Consider the following 27,992-nt stretch of genomic DNA (forward strand, 5'->3'; position numbering starts at 1 on the left):
CATCCCTGTCTTGTTCCTCAAGCTCTCAGTTTTCCCCCATTGAGGATGATATTAGTGTTGGGTCATTCATATATGGCTTTTATGATCTCAAGGTATGATCCTTCTGTCCCTACTTTCTTGAGGGTTTTTATCCAGAAAGGATGCTGTATTTTGTCAAATGCTTTATCTGCATCTATTGAGAGGATCATGTGGTTCTTGCTTGTCCTTTCTTTTATTGATGTGATGAATCACGTTGATTGTTGTGTGGATATTGAATCATCCCTGCATCCCAGGTATAAATCCCACTTGGTCGTGGTGAATAATTTTTTTAATGTATTGTTGGATCCAGTTGGCTAATATCTTGTGGAAGCATTTTGCATCCATGTTCATCAGGGAAATTGGTCTATAGTTCTCCTTTTTAGTGGGGTCTCTGTCTGGTTTTGGAATCAAGGTAATGCTGGCTTGATAGAATGAGTTTGGAAGTTTTCCTTCCATTTCTATTTTTTGGAACAGCTTCAAGAGAATAGGTGTTAACTCTTCCTTAAATGTTTGGTAGAATTCCCCTGGAAAGCCATCTGGCCCTAGACTCTTGTTTTTTGGAAGATTTTTGATTACTAATTCAATTTCCTTACTGGTTATGGTTCTGTTCAAATTTTCTATTTCTTCCTGTTTCAGTTTTGATAGTGTATGTTTCTAGGAATTTGTCCATTTCTTTCAGATTGCCCATTTATTTATGTAATTTCTCATAATATTCTCTTATTATTGTTTTTATTTCTGCTGTGTTGGTTGTGATCTCTCCTCTTTCATTTTTGATTTTACTTATTTGGGTCCTTTCCTTTTTCTTCTTGATCAAACTGGCTAGTGGTTTATCAATTTTGTTAATTCTTTCAAAGAACCAGCTTCTGGTTTCATTGATCTGTTTTACTGTGGTTTTTTTGGTTTCGATAGCATTGGTTTCTGCTCTAATCTTTATTATTTCTTGTCTTCTGCTGGTTTGGGGTTTTATTTGTTCTTTTTCCAGCTCTTTAAGGCATAAGATTAGATTGTGTATCTGAGATCTTTCCTCCTTCTTTAGGAAGGCCTGGATTGCTATATACTTTCCTCTTATGACTACTTTTGCCGCATCCCAGAGGTTTTGGGTTGTGATTATCATTTTCATTGGCTTCCATATACTTTTTAATTTCCTCTTTAACTTCTGGTTAGCCCATTCATTCTTTAGTAGGATGTTCTTCAGTCTCCAAGTATTTGTTACCTTTCCTTATTTTTCTTGTGGTTGATTTTGAGTTTCATAGTGTTGTGGTCTGAAAATATGCATGGTATGATCTTGATCTTTTTGTACTTGCTGAGGGCTAATTTGTGTCCCAGTATATGGTCTGTTCTGGAGAACGTTTCATGTGCACTGGAGAAGAATGTATATTTTGCTGCTTTAGGATGAAATGTTCTGAATATATCTGTTAAGTCCATCTGGTCCAGTGTGTCATTCAAAGCCATTGTTTCCTTGTTGATTGTTTGATTTGATGATCTGTCCATTGCTGTGAGTGGGGTGTTGAAGTTTCCTACTATTATGGTACTGCTATCAATAAGTTTCTTTATGTTTGTGATTAATTGACTTATATATTTGGGTGCTCCAACATTTGGCACTTAAATGTTTACTTCTTGGTGGATAAACACCTTAAATGATATAATGCCCTTCTGCATCTCTTGATACAGTCTTTATTTTGAAGTCTAGACTGTCTGATATAAGTATGGCTACTCCAGCTTTCTTTTGTTGACCATTAGCATGATAGATGGTTCTCCATCCCCTTACTTTTTCAATCTGAAGGTGTCTTTAGGTCTAAAGTGGGTCTCTTGTAAACAGCATATAGATGGATCTTGTTTTCTTATCCATTCTGTTACCCTATGTCTTTTGATTGGAGCATTGAGTCCATTGACATTTAGAGTGAGTACTGAAAGTTATGAATATTGCCATTATGTTGCTTGTAGAGTTGGAGTTTCTGGTGGTGTTCTCTGGTCCTTTCTAACCTTTGTTGCTTTTGGTTATGTATGTATGTATGTATGTATGTATGTATTTATATTTTCATCTCTTCTCCCCTCAGAGGGTCCCCCTTAAAATTTTTTGCTGGTTTAGTGGTCACAGATTCCTTTAATTTTTGTTTTTCTGGGAAACTTTTTATCTCTCCTCTTTTGAATGACAGCCTTGCTGCCTAAAGAATTCTTGGCTGCATATTTTTCTGATTCAGCACATTGAGTATATCCTGCCACTCCTTTCTGGCCTGCCAGGTTTCTGTGGATAGGTCTGCTGCAAACCTGATCTGTCTTCCCTTGGACTTTTTTCCCCTTGCTGCTTTCATGATTCTCTCCTTGCCTGAGTATTTTGTGAATTTGACTGTGATATGCCTTGTTGATGGTCGGTTTTTGTTGAATCTAATGGGAGTCCTCTGTGCTTCCTGGTTTTTGATGTCTGTGTCTTTCCCCAGGTTAGGAAAGTTTTCCTCTATGATTTGCTCACATAACCCTTCTACCCCTATTTCTCTCTCTTCCTCTTCTGGGACCCCTATGATTCTAATGTTGTTCCTTTTAATGAGTCACTGATTTCTCTAATTCTTAAATTGTGCTCTTTTGCCTTAATCTCCCTCTTTTTTTCTGCTTCATTATTCTCCATAAGTTTGTCCTCTGTGTTGCTGATTCTCTGTTCTGCCTCATCCATCCTTGCTGCTGCGGCATCCATTCGTGATTGCAGCTCAGTTATAGCATTTTTTATTTCATCCTGACTAGTTTTTACTTTTTTTATCTCTGCAGAAAGGGATTCTAATATGTTTTCAACTCCAGCTAGTATTCTTATTATCGTGATCCTAAATTCTGGTTCAGACATCTTGCTTGTATCTCTGTTGGTTAAGTCCCTGACTGTCGTTTCTTCCTGCTCTTTCTTTTGGGGTGAATTCCTTCATTTCATCATTTTGAAGGAAGAAAAGGAATTAATGAGGTAGAAAAAATTAAAATTAAAAAATTAAACACACACACACACAAAATCGAATAAATGATGCTAGATCCTAGGTGTGTTTTGGTCTGAGTGTTGAAAGTAGCTTGAAAGGGGCACCTGGGTGGCTCAGTCGGCTGAGCGTCCGACTTTGGCTCAGGTCATGATCTCACGGTCTGTGAGTTCGAGCCCCGCGTGGGGCTCTGTGCTGACAGCTCAGAGCCTGGAGCCTGTTTCGGATTCTGTGTCTCCCTCTCTCTCTGACCCTCCCCTGTTCATGCTCTGTCTCTCTCTGTCTCAAAAAATAAATAAACGTTAAAAGAAATTAAAAAAAAAAAAGAAAGTGGCTTGATAGATTAGAGAAAAAAGGGAGAAAAAAAGAAAAACAAAGGAAATAGTTTGAAAATTTGAAAAAAATGAATGCACTGAAGTAGACTAAATTGAAATGATGGAAGTAAAATAGAATTTGAAAAAATATACACAAAAGTAAAGAATATAGTAGAAAAAAATTAAAGAAAAATATTTTTAATAAAAAATAAAAATAAAAATGAATTTTTTCTCTTTATTCAAGAAAAAGAAAAATGAAAAAGAGAAAAATGAAAAAAAAAGGAAATTGTTTGAAAATTTGAAAAGTTAATACACTGAAGTAGACTAAAATAAAATGATGGGAGTAAAATGGAATTTGAAAAATTTACACAAAAATAAAAAATATAGTAAAAAAATTAAAGAAAGATATTTTTAATAAAAATTGAAAATAAAAATGAATTTTTTCTCTTTTTTTTGCTGAATTCTGTGGTTCAGGTTGTGCAGATTGTTTTGTTAATCATCAGATCAGTTTTATAGGTGTGCAGGATGGTTTAGTGTTGGTCTGACTGTATTTCATTGACAAGACACACAAAAAACTTCCATGCTGTTCCGCCATCTTGGCTCCCTCCAAGTCTGGGCACTTTTTAATCTGGACCCTGGTGAGGATGAGTCCTTTAGAAATGTTTCTCAGTTTGTACTAAAGCCTTGTGGATCTCTGGACACGAGCCCTGTTGACTTTGAAAACACAATGTTTTGGGGGCTCATCCTTCAGATGCAGGTCTTAAGATTTGGTGTTCCCATGGGGTACATGCATGGCTCAGTCAGTTGAGCATTCAAGTTCAGCTCAGGTCATGATCTCACAGTTCATGAATTCGAGCCCTGCATCGGGCTCTGTGCTGGCTTTAGATTCTGTGTCTCCCTCTCTCTCTGCCCCTTCCTTGCTTGTGCTCTGTCTGGCTGGCTCTCTCTCAAAAATAAATAAATAAATAAAAGATTTGGGGTTCCCAATATTGGTTTCATACCTTTTGCTCCTCAGAGAGAAGCTCAGTATTTTGAGCTCCCTCACCATTGTGAGTTGCCACCGCAGGGTGTGGTTTATGGTGAGACTGTCTTCACTTCTCCCTGCTTGGATGTGGGTTTCTTCTCATTTGCTGGATATGTAGGAGTCTCTCAGCTAGTTTTGGCTTTGTTTGTTTGTTTGTTTGTTTTCCAGAGGAAATTGTGCCACATGTAGTTGTAGATTCGGTGTGTCCACGGGAGGAGAAGAATTCAGGATTTTTCTTCGTGGCCATCATGAACCACAACATCTTTAGTGTATAGACATGTTTGAACCCATAAGGATCAGACTGTTGAGCAGTTGTTGATGCCAGCCATCAAATCAGGATTTAAATAGCTTTGGTGATGGGGCGCCTGGGTGTCTCAGTTGGTTGAGCGACCGACTTTGGTTCAGGTCATGATCTCAAGGTTTGTGAGTTTGAGCCCCATGTCAGGCTCGTTGTTGTCAGCATAGAGCCTGCTTGGGGTCCTCTCTCCCCCAGCAGCCTCTCTCTGCCCCTCCCCCACTCATACTCTCTCTCTCAAAAATAAATAAACATTCTTAAAAAATAGCTTTGGGGGCACCTGGGTGGCTTGGTTGGTTAAACTGAATTCAGCTCAAGTCACGATCTCACAGTTCTGTGAGTTTGAGCCCAGCATCGGGCTCTGCACAGACAGTGTGGAGCCTGCTTGGGATTGTCTCTCTCCCTCTCTGTGTCTCAAAATAAATAAGTAAACTTAAAAAAAATAGCTTTGGCAAAACATCTTCCATGGAACCTATTTCAGCTTAAGGTGGTTAATCAGAAATTTTATATTATAAGGGCTTACCCTTCTTTGGAGGATGTGATGCATTGCCCAGACCCCTGCTTAAGGATTAAAGGGCTCAGTCCTCTAGCTACTGAGAAGGTTGTTGGCTAATATCTGTCTTTGGGAATTGCCACCTGGTGGAGCCCAAGGTTACACCCCCCGACTGGGGACAGCCTTCATCCCATGGTGCTAAAATATAAAAGCCCCTCCCCCTCTCCTGGCTGGGGAGAACTCGGAAGGGCCATTCTTGGTCCAGACTTCCCTCTGGGGTTGGCTGAGACTTGTTGTACCTGCTCCATAGCCCAGCTTCCCCCTCTGCCCTATCCTGCTCTGTTCCCTTTCTCCCATGGGCATTGAACCAAGGGCACTCCCAAATACACCTCTGTACCCAAATCAGCATCTCAGAGTCTGCTTCCTGGGGAACACAGCCTGCGAAACCAGGTCTCAGTAGGAGGTGAAAAAAAAATAGTTCTCAGATCCTTATTGTGTGAGAAAATACTCACTTTTGAGATTTTCTGCCTTTGATCATTAAAAAGGAAAGAGAAAAAAATGACCCTTTTGGAAATTTGCTCAGTCTTTCTGCTGAACCAGACACTCTGCTCTATATTGTTTCCCTTTATTTACTAACTTTCACCCTGATTTTAATTTATCTCAAAATAAGAAAACCCAAACCTTCTTGAGCCCATTTTTGCAAGCGTAATTTGTTGCAGAACAGAAAATGACAGGAGGACCTTGAAGGACAAGGCATTTGTTGGAACAAGAAATGCAGAACATTATAGCAGAATGGAGTACTTTTGGTAATGATGCATGGGGTTGAAATGATGTGAAAGGGAGGTCATTTAACCATGTAAATTGAATGAAGGAGCATTCCATGACAATGACCCCAGGCTCCAGTTTTCAGAACAAGAAGGTGGTAGGTCTCAGAATGAGGTCACCCTAGCACACGTGGCACTGAGTCCATCCGTCCACTTGGGTTTGGCAACCTGGTTTAATTCTCTGCTGGAGCATGGATTAGTTTTCATCTCAACAGTCCTTCTGCTTCTCGGAGGGTAAAAAATAGGCCCATTTTATAATATACTGCAAGGTATCTCAGGGTAAGAGCTATCTTAGGGAAGGAGGATTTTCACAAACAAATTGGCGACTCAATTGGAACTGGAGTTGCTGTTGAAGGTCTCAGGAACAGGTTAAAACAGTTGCATTTGCTGGAGAAAAGGAAGAGGAGGAAGGGCTGTTAACCGTTGTCATTGTTTTTTCTCTAATATTTCCTACCAAGCAACTGCTTTGGGATAATAACAAAATGATTTCACTATGGAAAAAAAATGCAGAGAAAAGGAACTGGAGCTGTTTGATTGGCTAATAATGAACATAAAGGACTTCATGCTTGTTGAATGGCAGATTGAAATCCAGTGAGTATTCATGCAGATCTTATGGGGGTGGTATTGGATGGGACCACAAATTAGTGCTGGCATTAATGAGATGGAGGCTGTAAAATACAGAGAGTTCCAATAACCAGGATCTCTGATAAGGCCCGATTGAAAGCACCCAGACCTTTCAGACAAGTTCTGTGCGAGAGCAGAGCAATAAACAACAAAGACATTCAGAATGGGGGAAAACTGGGGATTATATAATGGACTGAAGTGGTGTTAGGACGCTTGGTTAAAATGACACAGCGCAGCTGAGTGACAAACATAGCCTTGCCTAGAATAATGATTTTTAGAAACAGACATTGTTTAGATGCTACTCAAATGATCAGAGAGAAAAATTATGCCTTTTTATTGTAGGGAAGTTGGTCTAAATGAGGAACTGCCCTGTGACAATACCACTACTGCTGCACCTTATATGTGATGGACATCGTGGTTTGTGGTTCATGGCACTGTTAACACTTGTTATCCGGTCCCGTCCTCACAGTGTTTGCACACTGATAGTTGAATGCATGTCTGTGCACCCAGTTAGCTTTGGAATGCCATGACAGGAACCGGATCATATTCATTCTATGAGGCTTCTCCTCTTTCCATTTAATTGTTTGTGAATTCTCCGAAGTAATTTGTCTCAAAGAACACTGCCTCGTAGAAAATCTCCCTTTCCCAGCATTCTGGGATTATCTGGCATATAGAACAAATGCTGTTGTGGCAAAGTTATATTACATAATGGCATTACGTTGATAAATGAATGGAAGACACCATGTAACATTAACATGGGTGACTTGCGTTTGCATGGGTGGAATTCTTGGATAACTTCAGTCTGCAAAACTCATCCACAGCTGCTGTAGGTATATTCTCTTTCCCAAGCAGGCTAATAAGGTTTTGCTGAGCATGTGTGCTCTTTATAGAACCTTCTGGCTTTCTAGAACTCCATCAGTAACTTTTTAGGAATTTGTCTCCATTTTGTCTTAGGTAAACCAGCTGGTGCCTCTCCTGCTGGTGCCACTCATGCTTATTTGTTGTTCAGTCACCAGTCTTCTATTTCCTGTCCCTCTCAGGAAGCCCTAGGTCCTAAAATAGCTATGGACTGTCTTTTGTTCAAGGCACACACAATGTTGCTGTGCTGCTATAGGGGACGCAATTGGTGGGAGAACTTACTTTGTTTCCCCGATGGCCACCATCTTGGTTTTGTTCTTCCACATCCTCATTTTCCATATTACCTGAGTTATTTCAGTGCCTTAAGGTCTTTTAAGGGCCTCATTGTGTATGCTGGCTTTTAACCTGCTTTTTTGTAGTCTCTCCTTTCTATTGAGGTTTGATATGTGTTCAGCATAGAGCCTGACATACAGTGTATGTTTATTTAGTAATGTTGAATTGAACTACCCTGTGTGAGAGAGGCCTTTTTGTATTCATTGTATATGTAAGAACAGTTAAACCAAGAGAAGTTATATCTACAATCTTAGATAAAAATTTACAGCTGCGAACCCCCTTGGAAATCAATTAAGCTTTTCCATCTCATCCCCATTGTTTGTATTGATAAGAAAATTAAATTAGAAGGAAATTGACTTTCCCGGTATCTAGTAGTTAGTGGATGGTTTAATAAAGGCTAGAATCCTGGGCTGTGGTCAATGTCTGTGTCCCCATATGTCTTCTCAAGGTTAAAGACGGTAGGCACAGAGATACTCCTGTGTGCATCATATTGATCTTTAAAAAAATTTTTTTTTAGTTTATTTTGAGAGAAATTGAGAGCAAGCATGAGTTGAGAAGTGGGGGAGGAGAGAGAGAGAGAGCGAGAATCCCAAGCAGGCTCTGTGGTATCAGCACTGACACAGAGCTCGATCTCACGAACCACAATATCATGACCTGAGCTGAAACCAAGAGTTGGACACTCAACTGACTGAGCTACCCAGGCGCCCCATCATATTGATCTTAATTTCAACATGTTTATGCCAGGCCTGGCATGCCAGTGGCTTTTTATTTATTCCTTGATGATTTCATGTCTTTCCATACCAAGAATTTAAGAAATGCCAGGGAGAGAGAGCCTGGAAGTCTTCCTGAACTGGCTGGTATGGAGTCATAGAATATAAAGGTCAAAAGAGGTTGTACAGGTTCCCTAGGTCAGTCATGCTCTAAAATTTTAGTCTCCATCTATACCATTCTGCCAAGTGGTCAGCTAGACTCTGTCAGAACATTCCTGGTCTCTCTCTGGAAAGAGCTGACTCTTGGGGTTTGACTGAAAGCCATCTCCCTGGAGCCTTCACTTGAGGACCAAGTCTACCCCTTTGAGGATGCTCAGAACAACTGAATTTATGGCCTCCATATCAGTTCTTCCAATTTGATTCTCCGTGATGTTTCTCTTTCTACATTAACGTTTTTTTTTTTCCTACCAGTGTCTCCCAACCTTTTGAAATCTAAGGCAGATACTGAAGATGATATTTGCAGAGTACCCTAGGGTGAACCTGAGAGGAATTAGGAATGTCTGTCTGGGGATTGGTGAAAAATTCATTACATTTTTTTCTTTATAATATATAATTATGAGAGGAAAATAAAATATAAAATACTAGGGAACATATTAAATATTGAAACTGTAGAAAGCTTCCAAATAAAATCTTTTCAAAGGTTTGAAAATGAAAGCTTAGTTTGATTCCATGAACATAACCTTTAGTATCAGGTTTTATGTTTGAAATGGCTACTTATAATTCCTGATCAAGACTTGTTAATGATGAATTCTTCAAATTCTCAATAGTTGTGATGGACAAGAAGCTGTGATTAAAAATTTAATACCATTTTTTCAGCCTGTAAAAGACATACAGCAGTTGAAATTATAATTATAGGCTCTAATAGCTCTTTCTTCACTTTCATTGACAAATATAATGTTGAAATTTCTAATGTTGGTGAGAAAGGACTACTAATCCAATTGAATGTTTTCATGTTAAGTATTTCAAAATATGCTGAAGCTCTATTTTGCAGAATGCATGTGCATTGTTAGAGCAGACGCTCAGCAGTACGGATATCTCCTGGAGGGGTATATCAGCTACACGCAGAGGGAAGTGGTTGTTATGTGTGAAGAAAGAGGCTCTGGACAGCACAGTGATCACACCCACTGGAGCACTCCTTCTACTCCCTGCCTCCACCTGGTGTCCTTAGGGTAACCGTGCCCTTTGGGCACCTGGAATAGGGACTGACTACTTCAGCAGCAGCTTCTCCACCCCACTTCCAGGATGGGGAGATGTGCTCTGCCTCTGGCTGCCAAAGTAGAGGTAGAGGTGATAGATCTTGTTTAAGCTCAGTATATCCAGGCCGAGTAGCAGGTGCCAATGTCACTTTTCATGTCTTCCTCCTGGGGGACCGTGAAAGGCATCCACAGACCCCACAATGCTTGGACAGTTCTTGCACAGAACCTACCAGAGCTGCCTGGGCCAGAGCTGGCTGGCATGGGTCTTCAGCTGTCCAGGTCCTGCTCAAGAGCTGAGTGATCCAGCTCCAGGCACAGCTTTAGAGAATTCAGAGCACAGCACAATGCCAAGGCACATGGACTGGGAAGATCTTTCGGTCATTGCTTCCATGATGTGCATTCAAGTTCTTTCATCATAATGATCTTTCTCTGAGGTCATGTCTGATTGATTTCTATCCTTTTCACAGCATGATGACCAGACCTGAACCCCAGGTGCAATCTAATCAGCAAAGAAGACCCCCCAAGGATTTTCGCCTCTTGAGACATAGATACAGTGCTTCTATGTCACATCCCTGGTATCTACGTCATGCCGTCTTGTATTACGTTTCTTGGATATTTTAACCTTTAAATGGCTAAACTTGTCTGCAAAAATAGCCTGCTCCCTGGCCACAAAGGTAATTTTTGTGTGAGTCAAAGGCAAAACCTTGTTTGAGTATAGGGAGACTAGCTGCCTCTAAGGTGACAAAACTCTGCCACATAAATGGTGGCATGTCTGCTTGCTTTGGTAAAGGACAGTGAGTGCAAATGCTAGTTAAATGAGAAGGCATGTTACTCCTATAGGCAATGGTGGTCATTTTTATTTGAGAAGGCAAGTAGCCTAATCTAGTTGTACCCTTTTACTTTGCTTTAGGTTAGGATTTTTCTTTTTGTAATTTCTCTTCCTTTTTTTATTATTTATTTTTTAAAAAATGTTTATTTTGAGAGAGAGACGGAGTGCGAGCAGGGGAAGGGCAGAGAGAGAGGGAGACACAGAATCCTAAGCAGGCTCCAGGCTCTGAGCTGTCAGCACAGAGCCAGATGTGGGGCTCAAACCCACAAACAATGAGATCGTGACCTAAGCCGAAGCCGGATGCTCAACCAAATGAGCCATCCAGGTGCTCTCTCTTCCTCTTTTTAAATAAGCCAATTATATTGAAATACGTATAAAGAAAAGTACATCAATCATAAATGTACACCTGAATGAATTATTATAAAATAAACACTCGGGGCGCCTGGGTGGCTCAGTCGGTTGGGCGTCCGACTTCAGCTCAGGTCACGATCTCGCGGTCCGTGAGTTCGAGCCCCGCATCGGGCTCTGGGCTGACAGCTCAGAGCCTGGAGCCTGTTTCGGATTCTGTGTCTCCCTCTCTCTCTGACCCTCCCCTGCTCATGCTCTGTCTCTCTCTGTCTCAAAAATAAATAAATGTTAAAAAAAAAATTTTAAATAAACACTCAAGTCAAGAAATAGAACATTACCAAGAACGTAGAAGATTTCTTACTTCCACTTACCAACCACTTCCCCTCCTTCTTGTCCAGAGGTAACCACTGCCTTTACTTCTAATGTGTAAGATTAGTTTTGCCTGTTTTTGGACTTTACAAATGGACTTATGCGGTATATATTCTTTTGTGTTTGGCCAATGTTGTTCAGCATTGTGTCTGTGAGGTTTATCTCTATTGTTGAGTGTATCCATAGTTTGTTCTTTTTCATCATTCTGTAGTATTTCAGTGTATGAATATGCCACATTTTATTTATCAGTCTATTATTATTTGGATATTTGGGTTGCTTCTAGTATTTGGCTCTCATGAATAAAAGAGCATTTCTGTATGTGTCAGTGGCCCATATTTATGATTTTAAGGGATGATCATGCTCTGTAGCCACTTGGAACCGATCTGCCCTGCAGGGGAGCCTAGGCATTCTTCTCTCTGGGCACAAAAGCAAGTAGTAGAGATTCCTTCTCAAACCACTGATGAAAGATATCCTTCCTGATACATATCCCGAAGTTGTCCTCTGGGAAATAATAACTTTGAATTTCTGGGGTTTTTTTCTTGATGAAGGATGTATGTATCTATGTATTATAATTTCAGTATAGTTAACATACAGTATTATAATAGTTTCAGGTGTACAGTATAGCAATTCAACAGCTCCATATATTACTCAGGGCTCATTAAGACAAGTGTACTCTTAAAAAAAAAAAAAAAAAAAAAAAAAAAAAAAAAAAAGACAAGTGTACTCTTAATCCCCTCCTCTTTTTTAGGGTACTTTCCTTTCTTTGAATTCCAAGTGTGCAGTCCACATCCATGCAAGAGAAGAAAACAAAAGATTGAGTTGTGAGTGAGTTTCTTAAGGTACAGCCCATGGGACTTCCACAGAGTAAAGGTTGGACTCCACTGGTGACATTGGAGGTGACTTCCCACTCTGAGAGCCTGTAAACTAATGAGATATTTTAAAGGAAGCAGTAAGAACCCAGACAACTTTATTATTTCTAGATCTGTCTCCATGGCAATTGAAGCACAGCCCTTTCTTACCCTGTAGCATATTGTATCTCAGTTATTTGTTTATGCCCATCTCTCTGTCTTAGTAGGGTCTCCTCAAGGATCCAGATGAAATCTTTTTCATCTTTTTCGCTTCTGGCACAGTGCTTGCACACAATAGATTCTCTGCTTGAATTCTTTCCTCAGGGTTAGCACTGGAGAGCTGCAGAGAGGAGGCTGGAGATTGGTCCTGAGAACACACCAGAGCTTTTCAGGTACCTCCAGATTTTTCAAATTTGTTCTTCAGTGTGGATGATCCACTATTAGCACCAGAGGCACAAAATGGTTTAAAATAATAAAAGATAACGTAGTTAATGCTGATTGACTCTTTCTAGTGACCAGGCACCATTCTATCTGTTTTACATTTGTGGACTCACTTGATCCTAGCATATCATGCCTGTTTTCAGGTGAGGAAGTTAAGGCTCCAGCAGGTTAAGTAACTTACCTAAAGTTAACCAAATAGAAGGACAAAAACAGGATGGGAACCCAGGCTGCCTGGCTGCAGACCCCATATGACAGCCATTCCTCAATGTTGCGTCTACCAAGAGATGCATAAGACAAGTACCTATTGATTAGTTTTTGGTGGAGATTATTCTCACCTTAAGGAACAAGACAAGTTCCTATGCTAATAGTTCTCTGGATAAATTAAAACATATTCTAAATGGAAGCCTTGCATGGTAGTTGGGTACAGAGTCCCAAACCATGGTAAAGGGGGTGAGAGCATGGGCTCTCAGATGGATTTGAATCCTTACTCTGCCTCTTATTCCTTGTGACTTTGACAATTGACATAACATCTCTGAGCCCCAGTTTCCTTATCTACAAATTAGACATAGTCACTTTCACTTAAAATTTTTTTTGAAAATGGAAAAATTACATAGAATACTTAGCATTACTAAAACAATAATAAACACTCGATAAATGGTAGTAATATTGGTAGTATTAGTATTTCTATTAGTGTTATAAGCTATGGCATGACAACGGGTCTTTTCTTTCTAGGGATGTTTCTTTTCTGAAAAACTGTTCATCTCTAGCCCTCTACAACCAGAACCTTTTCTCTCTCAGGCAATCTTAGAAGAAAATAGACTCCATCTTCTTCTCCAATACTCATTGTTGTATTGTGGCAAAGTATACATAACATAAAATTTACCATTTTAACCATTTTTTAATATACAGTTCTCTGGCAGGAAATATATTGTGCAGTCACCACCACCATTCATCTCTAGAAACTTTTGGTTCTTCCCAAACAGAAACTCAGTACCCACTGGATAATAACTCCCCATTCCTCCTTTCCCCAGGCTATTGGCAAACACCATTCTATTTTCTCTGTCTATGAATTTGACTACCCTTGCAGCCTGGTGTAAGTGGAATCATACAATATTTGTCCTTTTGTGACTGGTTTATTTCATTTAGCATAATGTTTTCAGGGTTCATCCATGTTTTAGCACATGCCAGCATGTCCTTCCTTTTTAAGGCTGAATAATATTCCATTGTGTGTGTATATATATATATATATATATATATATATATACACACACACACACCACAGTTTCTTTATCCATTCATTTGTCAAGTGGTTGCTTTAGCCTTTTGGCTATTGTCAATAATGCTACTAAGAGTATGAGTATACAAATACCTGTTTGAGTCCCTGCATTCAATTATTTTTGGCATATACTTAAAAGTGGAATTGTTGAATCATATGTTAATTCCATATTTAATTTTTTGAAGACAAAATTTTTTTTGCCACAGTGGTTGCACCATTTTATATACCCATCAGTAATGGCTTGGGTCCCAGTTTCTCCACATCCTCACCAATACTTCTTAGTTTCTGTATTTTGTTTTTGTTTTTGTTTTTGTTTTTTAATAACAGCCATCCTAATGGGTGTGAAGTGGTATCTCATTGTCGTTTTGATTTGAATTTCCCTAATGATTGGTGATGTTGATCATGTTTTCATGTGCTTATTGGCCATTTTTTTCCCAATACCCATTGTTATTCTTTTTTTTTAAAAAAAATTTTTAATGTTTATTTATTTCTGAGACAGAGAGAGACAGAGCATGAGTAAGGGAGGGGCAGAAAGAGAGGGAGACACAGAATCAGAAACAGGCTCCAGGCTCTGAACTGTCAGCACAGAGCCCGATGCGGGGCTCGAACTCACAGACTGCGAGATCATGACCTGGGCTGAAGTCGGACGCTTAACCGACTGAGCCACCCAGGCACCCCAACCCATTGTTATTCTTAACAAAAAGCATACACACCCACTCAACTCTGACAGTCTATGAATTCATGCCAGGCAAGTCGCCATATAATACAGTAGGTGGTTGTTTCATGTTTTCATACTTCAGTGTCCTCCTACTGAGCACATTGCTGGGCCATTGTAGGCTGACTTACTTGCAGTAGATGACTAATCTCAAATGCTAGGCACTGATCTTTTCTGCCATCAGTTTCAGAGGGTACTTTTTCATCCATCTTTTGCCTTATTCCAATGGGCAAGAAAGTTTTCAGTAGGTATTACGTCAGTGTGCAGGTAAACCCCATTGAAAGAATAAATGATGCCTCTCATATCCAAATAAATGTAATGAATATATCTGAGCAGCCTTGACAATGTTGACCACTCTGTCCTTTTTGAACCTGTCTTCTCCTGTGGCCATCTTGACAGCATCCTCTCTGGTACTCAGCCTGTCTCTCTAACTACCACTCCTTCTTTTAAAATTTTTTTTTAACGTTTATTTATTTTTGAGACAGAGAGAGACAGAGCATGAACGGGGGGGGGGGGGGTCAGAGAGAGGGAGACACAGAATCTGAAACAGGCTCCAGACTCTGAGCTGTCAGCACAGAGCCTGACGTGGAGCTTGAACTCACGGACCGCGAGATCATGACCTGAGCCGAAGTCGGCCGCTTAACTGACTGAGCCACCCAGGCGCCCCTAACTACCACTCCTTCTAAGTCTTCCTCCCTTTTCTTTGTTCTCTGCCCGTCATTAAATATTGGTGTTTTCCATTTCTGCTTTGTTTTTTTGTTTTTTTGTTTTTTTCATCTGTGTGGTCTTCCTTCTTTACCCACCTTTGTACCTCCATTTATATATGCGGAAATTCCCAAACATGTCTCTTGCCTAAAACTCTGAGCTGCAGACACATTTATTCAACTGTCCATTTCTACACAAAAGTTCCATGAGCACCTCAAACTCTACATATTGAAAATGGAACCCATGGTATTTTCCCGAAATAATATTCTTCCTTGAATCTTCCCTAAATGGATCAAAGACACTGCCATCAACAAGTCACAAAACAGGGAAATCATTCTACATTCCCCTCTCCTTTACCTCCCCACATCCAGTACATCACTGCTGATCCTCCCACCTATAGTCTTTCAACACCTCCCCCCACCCTCCCACCCCAACACCCCCCCCCCCCGCCACCCCGTGGTTTTTCTTGCCCTAGGTCTCTGAATTCAGTAAGATAATGCTTACAATGTGTTGGCTCTGTGCCCTGCACACTGTAGCTTTTCCTACTAGTAGTACTTGCTTCAAACCCTTGTTACCATTTACCTAGGCTATTGCAATTCTCACCTCTTCTTCTGCTTCTGGTCTTGTCTCCATCAAATCCATCCCTTAAATTCTCTCAATCATTATTAATTTTTTTTCACAGCACACATCTTGTCATCTCACTTCCCTGCTTAAAAATGCTTTAGCGACTCCCTATTGCAATTACATTTGTAAGCTCAGCGTACAAGGTCCTCCAGCATCTGGCTCCTGGGTAAAGTTGGATCCATATTTGGCTGCTTCCTCACAGAGCCCTATGTTCTGCCCAGAGCAAATGCCTATGCTTCCCTGAACATACCACACTGCTGCGCAAGTTTATGACTTTGCACACACTCCTCCCCATGTACAAAACATGTTCTTACCTCCTTTTCCTCAACCACAGTTCATCCCTTAAAACCTCACCAGGTGACTTTTCTTACCTGTTGTCTTCCCTGAGCTCAGGTTTTCCAGGATGGTTGACCACCCTCTCCTTTGTGCTATTGTAACGTATACATTGTCAAGGCAATTCAGGACTCCAATGAATAGGACAGAAACTGCTGACAGCATCTTAGATGGAAGTTTTTCCAGCTTTGAAAATAAAATGAATTGTCGAGGTCTAGACTCCACTGGAAATCCTGTCATAGTACCATTTTTCCCCCAGCTAACTTTGTAATTATTTCTTTAAAAATGTCTGCCTCCTGACTAATGTAAAACAAGGGGAAAGGCCTGGGTTACAGTCTCCTTTACCTTCACACTGCCTGGCATGGTGCATCATACCAGGTATTTATTGAGCGCTGTCTGTGTGCCAAGCACTGCTGTAGGGGCTGTAGAGATCGTAAGGAACAGAATTCCTGCCTTCCCCGAGGAAAGCCTGTGCACTGCCCACCATTTTCCTGTCCCCCCCCACCCCCACCCAAAGGCTGATGTTATTCACGGAATTTTCTATGATTAGTAATATAAAGGGGGAAAAATCACTCAGAGAGAAAATACGAACTGTCAGATGAGAATGAAATTATAAGTGGTAAGAGGAGAATTAAATTAAGAACAGTAAGCATCATGGATTTATAAAAACAAGTCATGTCAGACAAACTTAATTGCTTTTCCTGATAGAATTACCAAATTAGGGGATGGCGGGGTACAGTATCCTGAGAGCAGTTTCCTTCAACGACCAGGTAATGAATATTATTTTTGAAGTTAGCAGAACCCTTTGAAATAGTATCTGTTGAAATTGTTCAAAATGAATTCAAATTGACTTTGATATGAGTCTGGTTCACCGACTTGACAGCAGATTGAACAGGGGAAAAGCCAAGGCAACTACAAACAAGATGGCACTAAGCTTAAAGATACTGCCTAGCAGGAGCTTGGGGGGTCTTTTTATTCAGATGTGTTTATCATGATCATTATCGGGGTCAAAGTATGATTTTGTGGCATTTAAAAGACATTGAGAGAAAATCACAGTACTTGGGGGAAGTCATTGCATGGAACACACAAATGAGATGGTTCTCTATTACCATTATGATGGTATGGCCCTCAGAGTGATAACACTCAGTGTTTTGCATAGTGCTTTAAACCCTTGCTCCTCAAAGTGTGGTCTGTAGACAGCAGGAGCCCGCAGAGCTGTCAGGATCTGGGAGCTTGTTAGAAATGTAGAATCTCCCACCCCAGTGAATCCAAATCTGCATTTTAACAAAAAATCCCCAGGTGATATTCACGTGCACATTGGTTTGAGAAGCACTGCTGGGCTTGTTTCGTATTGTCCTTTGTGATTTGATTTTTAGACCCTTCTCAGAGGCGCAAGACATTGTGTTGATCTCATAAATGGGACTAAGCCCCAGTCTCAGTAATTCCACTTTTTGCCCTTTTTGCTTTGCTTAAAAGCAAGCATATGGGGGCACTTGGGTGGCTCAGTCAGTTAAGCGTCCGACTTCGGTTCAGGTCATGATCTCGTGATCCGTGAGTTCAAGCCCTGCATTGGGCTGTCTGCTGTCAGCACAGAGCCCGCTGCAGATCCTCTGTCCCTCTCTCTCTCTCTCTGACCCTCCCCTGCTTGCACTCTCTCAAAAATAAAATAAACATTAAAAAAAGCACGCGACCATATGAAGCTGATGGAGTTCTATCCTGGGGGCGGTTATTTTAGTGGGTCACACTGTCTTCTGTAAAGTGGCATTAACCACCTGTGCCTCCTCACAGTGTTTCGATGTGCCACACATGTACACCGTCTGTTTCCATCCTTTAACATCATTGAGAAATGTCTTACTATTCTCATTTCACAGATGTGGACTCTGATGTTTGGAGTGTTAATATAAATGGCTTTGGGGCACCTGGGCGACTCAGTTGGTTAAGTGTCTGACTTCAGCTCAGGCCATGATCTTGCAGTTCCTGAGTTCGAGCCCCACATTGAGTTCGCTGCTGTCTGCACAGAGCTGGACTTGGATCCTCTACCCACCCCCCTGCCCATCCCCAGCTTGCATTCTCCCTCTCTCGTGCATGCTCTGTCTCTCTCTCTCAAAAATAAATAACCAATAAATAGAATAAAAAATGATATATGTATAATTGGCCTAAATTTATATTTTTAGTAAATGGCAGAGCCAGAGCCAGGATTTAAACCTTGGTCTGTCTGACTCCCAAACCTTGCTATTTCATATCTATGTATGACAGAGACTATGTCATGGCTATGCGTGACAGGGGTTTCAGACGCTGGCACAGAGAGGGGGATTCATCTGAGAACTGTTTATTGAGCATCTATGATATTGTAGGAACCACTGAGAGTATTCATTAAGGAATGAAACAGACCTGGGCCCTGCCTTTGTGAAGTTTATAATCTAGTAGAGATGGGAGTATGTGTGTGTGTGTGTGTGTGTGTGTGTGTGTGTGTGTGTGTGTGTGTTTAAAGTAGGAATAGTATGGGAGATATTGCTTCCAAACTTGTGCTATTTGTTGGGATAATGCAGATATCAAGAATGATGGAAAATTGCTTTAAATATAAGGTTAACTGGATGAATGGTAAACATGGGGGTATGGAAACATTAAAATACGTAACAGACTATCGAGTTATTAATGACAAATTTTAACTAACCATTTTGCTTTTTAAGGATTTCTTCCAACTTTGTAAGGAACCTTGTTGGGCCCTTAGAGAAATCCGTGATTCAGTGAATGCCAGTGAGAACTCTGGAAAGGAAAGGTGATGGAGGAGACTAACATGCCATCTCTTGCATTGCTGACCTTGGCCTAGTGTCTGGGTCCCAATGCCTTTTGGTATTTGAGACTGAACTAAGAGAAAGATGTTTGTCCTCCATGTGAGCCTGGTCTCCAGAAAACTGCCGGATGATAAGCATTATAGAAAATCCAGAATCCAAGAGTCCTTAGTGGGGAGATGGTACATTGACACATGGAGGGCTGAGCATCTTTTTAGAAGCTTTTCTCCTAGTGAACTGTCCTTTATCCCTCAAGTTTCTGATCTTGCCGACGTGGTTAGGAGGGTGATATCTGCCAGATGGTCCTGCACAGCGTTACCTTTTGCTTTAAAGTTCTCATCAAATTGTAATTAAAAAAATTTTTTTTTTAAGGTTTATTCATTTTTCAGAGACAGAGGCAGAACATGAGGCGGGGAGGGGCAGAGAGAGAGGGAGACACAGAATCTGAAGCAGGCTCCAGGCTCTGAGCTGTCAGCGCAGAGGCTGACATGGGGCTTCAACTCACGAACTGTGAGATCATGACCTGAGCTGAAGTCAGGTGCCCAACCAACTGAGCCACCCAGGCCCCCATCAAATTGTAACTTTAAAAATGTTTATTTATTTTTTAGAGAGATAGAGAGAGACAGAGAGCGAGTGAGTGGGGAAGGGGCAGAGGGAGGGGCAGAGGGAGACACAGAATCTGAAGCAGGCTCCAGGCTCCGAGCTGTCAGCACAGAGCCTGATGTGGGGCTCAAACTCACAAACTGTGAGATCACGACCTGAGCTGAAGTCGGATGCTTAACCAACTGAGCCACCTAGGCGCCCCGGATTGTAATTTTTTTTTTAATATCCATTTCTTTCCACAAGTCCTCAGCTCCATGAGGGTAGAGTATTTGTCTCTTGCAATAAATACAGTATCCCCAGGATCTTGCAGAGTGCAAGGCAAATAGTAGGTGATAAATCAATGACTCAATAGTTGTTCTATTAAAATTTGAAAAACTGGTATTTTTAAAAGTCCTTTTTACTTTAAAAAATGTAGCTCAATAAATATCCTTTATTTTCTTGTGTGTGGCAAAATACACATAACATAAATTTACCTTCCGACCATTTTAAGCATACAGTTCAGTGGCGTAAAGTACATTCAGATTATTATACAACCATCGTTACTGTCCATCCGCAGATGGATGTCAAAATGAAACTCTGTGCCCATTTAACACTAACTCCCTGTTTTCTCCTCCTCCCTTTCCCTGGAATAATTTCTGCCTCTGTGAATGTGACTATTTTAGGTACTTCATACGAGTGGGCTCATGCAGTATTTGTCCTTTAAAGACTTTTTTACTTTTTTTCTTTCTGAGTTATAAAGGGGCGCAAACTCTGTGGTAGTGTTTATTGGAGTGAGTCTTCCCTTCATCTGACTTAAAAAGAAATATGCTTATTCTTGGCCTGTTCATATTGAAAGAATCAGAGGATAGTAGAAGAGTAAGAGATGTGGACAGACCATCCTCTCCAGGCTTCTTACTGTTAAGCTTCAAGTATAAGTTGCTAGCCTAAAATTCAGGGATGTGGGAATAGGGGATCAAGTATTTCCTCCCTGTCTGTTGACCTATTGAATGTGAGAATCCACGGCAGTGTAATTAAGATAGCATTTCCCCATCATTACTTATTTTCACATCTGACCCAGACTCCCGACATAATATTGAAGAGAAGATATGAAATAAATATGAAATAAAACAGATACGAAATAAAACAGAACAGACGTAGCAGAGATCCTTGGGTGGTAATTTAATACCTGAATCTGGGGCATGGAGAAGGGACTGGCTCTGGTCTTTTTGATCTAACAAGGCCAAGCAAGTTACATGATGCCTGCCTGTGCTTTGACTGGAATACACTTACCACACAACACACACACACACACACACACACACACACACACACACACACATCAATGGTTTAGAGATGACAGAGAGGGCTTGCAAAAAGTCACATCTACATATGCAACATCTCTTGACCAGCCAGTGAATTGACAGCAAATAGAAAGTAAAGATGAGACTTCTGAGGTCCATGTTTAGGCCAGCTATCTGTATATACTATTCTGAGTGGCCTCTCTGGTTCAGAGATGAAGACAGGAAGGGGCAGTGGTGTTTGGTGGGGCTGAGTATTTGGCTGGGGCAGGAAATAGGATTCTCTCGAGGCTTTGGACATCAATCAGATTCTGGGGAGCTCACGGAGCCAAGAACTGAATAAGACACCAGTAAGCCCATTTGGGAGCTAGGAAGGGCTGCAAAATGTGAAGGGAGTCAGAGATCATTATCAGAACTAAGAACTTGAAAGATAAGAAATTAGTTAGCATTTAAACAAGCATAAGTGGGCTGAGGTGTGTGGCAATAGCCTGGTTGGAGTGTTTTCTGTGATCATGGTCCATCATGAGGATAATACAGGGAAGTTTAAAGGGCTAGGAAAAGTACAGACATATTGCCTGAATTGTTAAACAGGTCACATTTATTTTACTGTGTGGATGTGTCCAGTGTGCCATGTTGATGTCTCTTTTCCCTAAAACCCAACTCCTCCACATCTTAGATGTTAGCTTTGTGGCGAGCTTTATATCCCTATTACAGATCAACTAGTTAGATGCCAAACACTGTACTGGTTAAAATGGTTAAGGGGGCTTCTAGTAAGGTAAGTGATTTGCCTGGTATTAGAAATGTGCATCCCACTTTGAGAGTCCTGCAGGTGTCTGAGAAGCTTTGGGGCTTACACAAAACCATTTTCATGTCTTCAATACACATTTAGCTTTTACTTGTGCCAAGATGATAATGGGCTTCCATTCATTCCTTCAACTTCTTTTGACTATTGAAAGAAGTAGTTAGAGTTTGCTGAGAATCTTTGCACCCCAAGTGCAAGTAAGAATACATATATAATGGAATACATATATCATAGATATATATCTATATCTATATATGTCATGTATATTTTTATTCATGAAAAGATGGCTTCCAAAATCATTGAACATATTTATCTTAGCTTTTGCGTTCTCAGGTCCTACTGCCAGACCAGGTAATGCTTTTCTTCTTGGATCATATAGTATGTGCTTCAGTCTGAATAACATTAAAAATATTTCTCTTAGCAGGATGTGGTGGAGTTGTTTTCTTTTTTAATTTCAAATAACACCACTCCTTGAACTGGGAACAAACAATTCACTTGCAGCTCAGCTCTGCATTTATTTGTAATTTTCACATAAATCAACTTATATGAAAATGTATTCATAATTTGAGCTTTCTCTATAGCGATAAAATGTTTCTGCTTCTGTGGTAGAAAATAGCTTATTATGCAAACAACATTGCCACTCTTACATTATGCATGGGATTTACCTGGAGAACATCACAAAAGCTTTAAAAAAAAGGCCAGGGGAGGGTGTAGGGTACTTCATTTACTGCACCATTTACCTATAATAATTAGCTACAAATGAGCTAATATCTGTATTTAGCAACTTATTTAATATTGCTTTGGTTAATTCAGGGAAACAATGGAGGAAAAAGAAAAAAATACAAGGGAGGTCTCCTGATAAATGGTGCCTTTCAGGATGTCAGCCCAATGAAAAATGAGATCTGGTGGTTTCAAACTTGGTCCAGTGGTGGTGAGTAATTAATGGCCAACTCATTTGAACTTGTGTGCTTGATCTAATTTGGGATATTGAGAGTTCACACTGATTTGCCTTTAAAAAGGATGTCACTGTCAAATAAGGTGATTGTATAAGATTGATATGGAGAGCCCTGACTTGGATGTATAGCACAATTTATATTTAGAGAGGCAGGAGCGGTGTTATTCCTAAGCGTGTGTGTAGCGGTTCCACCATATCTGGAGGGAAAGCTGGTGTTCTTTCTATATAGGATTTAAATAGGGATCTTCAGGTATAAATGGTAGATGGTATTTATTTTTTCAGTCACATCACAAATATGTCTTAAATGTCTTTTTGCTGTGTTCAGACCTGCGGATAAAACAGTAATACAGTATGGCCTCTGCTTTTGTATTACCTCTGTTGTGGTTGGGGAGGAATGGGAAGGCAAAGAACAAATAGCACAAATGAGTACAATAATTGCAATAAGAATGATAAATGCTGTGAAGGAAACATACAAGGAGCATGATTTAAGGAGTTACAGGGTGGTAGATATAATCTTTAACGAGTGACCTAACCTTTTTGAATATACTCTTTGTAAATTATAAAGGACTGCATATACATGAATTATCATCCCCCAGTTATGTACAGTCCTACTGGTTGCCTCAGTGCATCTGCCATCTTGAATCACTGTTAGTGGTCCATCTGGGTGATCCCGTTTCGAAGAACCAAACACCAAGAGGATTGCTCTTTGGTTGTGGCTTCTCAGAAGCCTTTGCAAAGCTTATTATTGCTCTATTGAGTCCAAAGGGTGGCTTTCTTTTCTTGGGCCTGCTATGGGGTTTCTGCTAACCTTTGTTCAGGTCTAAAATTGAGGGTCTTACCTGGAGACATAAGGTGGTACAAGGTAGATCAAGATCCAGTTCTGGTATCAGAAGCCTGGTGTTCCATTCCTAGCTTTACCCCTTAGGGGTTTCTTGACTTTAGTCAATTTACAGATTTTTCCAAACATCTACTCCTTGTCATGTTTAAAAACCGTATAACAATAATATCCTCCCTAATAATATCTGACAATGCTTTTCCAAGTTATTATAAAGTGAAAATTTCTATGTTATTTAATAATTTCAGGCCATGGAAAGAAAGTGGACCGTTCCTTAGTTCATTTTACAAAGCCATTGTAATCTGATATTTATGTATTGGTTTCACTTAGAAATATGGTTGCAAAAAGTCTAACTAAACCTTAGTTTACTGAATCTAGTCCTGTATAAAATGAATAACACACCATGACTGAGTAGGATTTATTTCTGTAATGTAAATGTGTTTTAATATCAGAAAATCTACATGATAGTTCTTTAAATCAACAAACTAAAAGAGGGAAAAAAATCATAGGATTATTCGATCATTAGATACTATAATATAATTTTATAAGATTAAATAGCCATTCTTGATAAAACTACAAGCAAAATAAGAATATAGGAAAACTTACTTACGCATGAAAAGATTATCACATTCTTTTAGCAAATGTAATAATCCAGTGATGAAGTTATTTTGCTTAAAATCAGGGACAAAATAGGGCTCCCGTCTATGACCATAGTTATTTACATTGATTTGGAGGTAGTAGCAAATGAAATAAGATGGGAGAAGTAAATGATAAGTATAAATATTAGAAGAGATGAGATTGCTGTATTTGGAGATGGTATGACTAGATATTTAGCAAACCCATGGTACTAAAAAAAATACTATGTTATATGGGAGCTTTTGGTGAGGTGTTTTGTTATTTGATGAATATACACAATATATATTTTTTCCTTTTATTCATATTAGTCAACTAGAAATAGACTTTGAAAAAATCTTCCATTGATAATAGCAACAAAAATTCAAACTACATAGGAATAATTTTATAAGATTTGTACCCCCCTTAAAAAAAACCTAAAAAATCTTATTGAATAAATGGAGAGGCATACTTCAAACCGTAAAATTTTCAATTCTTTCTTTTTTATTTTATTTTTGGAGAGCACGAGCAGGGGGGAGGGGCAGAGGGGGAGAGAGAGAGAGAGAGAGAGAGAGAGAGAGAGAGAGAGAGAGAGAGAATCTTAAGCAGGCTCCATGTTCAGCACAGAGCCCAACACAGGGCTTGATCCCATGACCCTGGGGTCATGACCTGAGCCAAACTCAAGAGTCGGATGCTCAATAGACTGAGCCACCCAGGTGCCCCAAATTTTTAATTCTTTGGAAATCATTGAACACATATTTGCAATTTCATTCAAAAACCTAATGGGATTTTTAAAAAGAGAATAATTAAGTTCAAATGGCAGAATAAGTATCTTAAAATAGTCAAGAAAAATTGTGCAAAAGAATAATAAGACATACTTACTAGATATTAGAACTAATTTCAGAGCCATGATGGTAAAAAATTGTTTGGTATCAGCATCAAATCAGATGAATAGATCAGAGAAACATAGTTAAAAACACCAGAAAAAGATCCAGGTGTTGATGAGAATTTACCATGTATCAAAAGTGGCATTGCAGCTTATTAAAAGCATGGTTTATTTAATAAAAGGTCCTGGCAAAAGTGACTACCCATGTGGAAGACAACAAAATTTATAATCCCTACGTCGTCATATAAGAAATCAAGTCTGGATGTATTAAAGAAAGTAATACGATCTTTATTAAAATGAGTAATGCACTTAAGCTTTGACCTTGCAAAGTGAGTGGGCTTCTAGCCAATAGAAATAAAGCACTGGTATATGAGGACATGTATACTAATATTTATTACAGCATTGCTTTTATTGGCAAACAAACAAGAAAACTGGAAACAACATCACTTTTCATCAATAGGACTATTGAATAAGGAGATCCATATATTGGAATTTTATGCAACCATTTAAAAGAATGAATTCCACCTCTATTTATTGGTTTGGAAGGATGTCCATAATGTAATTCAAGAAGGAAAAGCAAGCTGCAAAATTATGTGAAGAGTATGATCCAATTTCTGTATCTATATTTTATATAAACCAAAAAAGGAATAAAAGGGCTCAGCTGGCTGTTACTATTGGTTTTCTCTGGGAAGAAGGTAAGGATAGAGGGAAATGAAGAGGGAGATGCATAACTTTTAAAAATATATTGTTAGCTTGTGTCACTTGTTACAGTGAGCACTTACTCCTTTTAAATTAAAACAAATTATTTAAAATGTTAAAAGACCAAATAAGTTAGTGCACTGTCAGATTGGCATTACTTCTTGCTTCTGCCTAAATTTTTTTTTTTTTTTGCCTAAGAATAGAAAACCACCTTTTTAAAAAAAAAATTTTTTTTTAACATTTATTTTTGAGAGAGGCAGAGAGACAGAGTGGGAGCAAGGGAGGGGCAGAGAGAGAGGGAGACACAGAATCCGAAGCAGGCTCCAGGGTCTGAGCTGTCAGCACAGAGCCTAATATGGGGCTTGAACTCAGGAGCCATGAGATCATGACCTGAGCCAAAGTCTGACCCTTAATCAATTGAGCCACTCAGGCGCCCCTAGAAAACCAGCTTATTGAGAATGGGTCAGTTCTCATCTAATTAGGTAATATTTTTCAAAATATACTCTGGGAAGTAAGCCTTCCCAAAGATCCCAAAAACCCAGATCCCCAAATCCCAAGCACTTTTCCTTTCTACTCAAATTACCAATGTTAAAACCAATTACATTGGACAGTGAGAACAATTTATAAAAGTTAGAATAAAAAGTCCTTTGGCTGGGAAATTATATGGGGTCAGCCTCCAAAAAGAAGAGGCCTAGGGCCTGAAAGTTCTCAAAGGACACCAGTCTCACAGCCAGTAATGCTATGCTCCAACTCTCATATCTGACTTGGAATATGGTGTTCTTCCTACTGCTCCACAATATTGCCTGTCAATATGGGCAAAGGGCACTAAACCTATCCCAAATGGAAATGTTCTTTTCTCCCACCAATTTAGAAGACCTTTGAGGGCTTTACAGGCTGTTGTACTGAACCATAAGTATCATATAGCTGTAAGTATCAAAATGTTCTGCTGTTTTGAAATCTCTGGTTTTCAAGATACTCAATGATTAGAAATTTTCATAGGCTGGCCCTGACCATTTCCTGCCAGAGTTGGCATGACAACTAAAATCAAATTGATGCCAACTTCTACCTGTCTCATTTTTCATGTTACTGCTGTCCTAGTAAAAATTAGAGTTGGTTTGGTATCCAGTAAGAACTGGGCATCTCTTAGTACAACGCCACCATTCCCCATATTCACTATGCCCCTGGTGTCTAATGTGGGGCGAGTTATTTAGGAGAGGCAAGCTGGTGGCATGGACAAAGCACGCTGGGGAATTAGCATAGTAGCCCAGGCCTTTGGAGTGTGTGTGTGTGTGTGTGTGTGTGTGTGTGTGTGTGTGTGTGTGTTTGCGTGTGTGTTTGCAAGGCTTAGAATTGCCTCAGTAATGATCACAAGCACTTTTTGATGTTTGCAACCTATGAATGCATGCCAACAAATGACTGACTGGCTGAGCTGGATGAGTGTCCCAGAGGATGGGTTGTTGGCAGCTGTTCTTGGTGTATCTTCAAGCATAGTTACTTGTGAGAGAAGAAATAAAATTGGAGCAAGAGAACAGCTTGGCTTCATTTCTCTCATAGTGAGAAAGGGTTGTGACTTGAAGTCATTTGTCTGTATCCTGATGTTAAGAGTAGCTCAGATGTAAATTTCAAATTAAATAAGAAAGTCTAAGAGAATGCATTATGAGCTCAGTGCTCAATGAACAAAATAAAAATGATTTCTGCCAAGGGAGCTAATTTTACTCTGGGGATGAGTTTATATTTTTCCCCTTTAAGTGTGCTTAGGATTCAGTCTTGAGGGTCAAATATTGACATTTATAAGACAACTTCTTATCCTATACAGCAATGGTAATGAAGAATTGTAAGTACATGAAACATTATGAACAAATCTCACAACATAATGTTAAGCACAAGAAGCCAGGCACCAAAGAGTATACTCTATGATTCCATTTACATAAAGTTCAAAAGCTGGCAAAACTCATCAATGGGGCTGAAAGTCAGGAAAGTGGCTGCCCCTGGGAGCAGGAGTAACAGGAAGGAGCATGAGGGGAGGTGCTTGTCATGCTCAATTTCTTGATCTAGGTGCTCAGTACAAGAAATTTGAAAATTTCATTGACCTGTATGATTATGATAAGCATACTTTTCTTATGTATATGTCAATAAAAAATAAAAATAATCAGGGGCGCCTGGGTGGCTCAGTCAGTTAAGTGTCCAACTCTTGATTTTGGCTCCCATCATGATCTCACGGTCGTGGGATCGAGCCCTGTGTCAGGCTCTGTGCTGACAGCATGGAGCCTGCTTGGGATTCTTTCTCCCTTTCTCTCTCCCCTGCTTGTGTGCTCTCCCTCTCTCTCAAAATAAATAAATAAA

General features: G+C 39.8%; 1 long non-coding RNA gene across 2 annotated transcripts in view; it reads left to right on the plus strand.

The window, feature by feature from the left end:
- LOC144616190 (uncharacterized) overlaps positions 1-27,992 on the plus strand; it is an 89,460-nt gene that overhangs the window by 41,982 nt on the left and 19,486 nt on the right. The window contains exons 2-3 of one of the 2 annotated variants that reach the window (XR_013555304.2): positions 10,168-10,374; positions 12,419-12,486. This is a non-coding gene — a long non-coding RNA (uncharacterized LOC144616190). The remainder of the gene's footprint in view (positions 1-10,167; positions 10,375-12,418; positions 12,487-27,992) is intronic. The other variant, XR_014137573.1, reaches the window with a different exon arrangement.

The sequence above is a fragment of the Panthera onca genome, chromosome B1 (assembly GCF_046562875.1).
Source record: "Panthera onca isolate mPanOnc1 chromosome B1, mPanOnc1 haplotype 2, whole genome shotgun sequence".
NCBI classification, from domain to species: Eukaryota; Metazoa; Chordata; class Mammalia; order Carnivora; family Felidae; genus Panthera; species Panthera onca.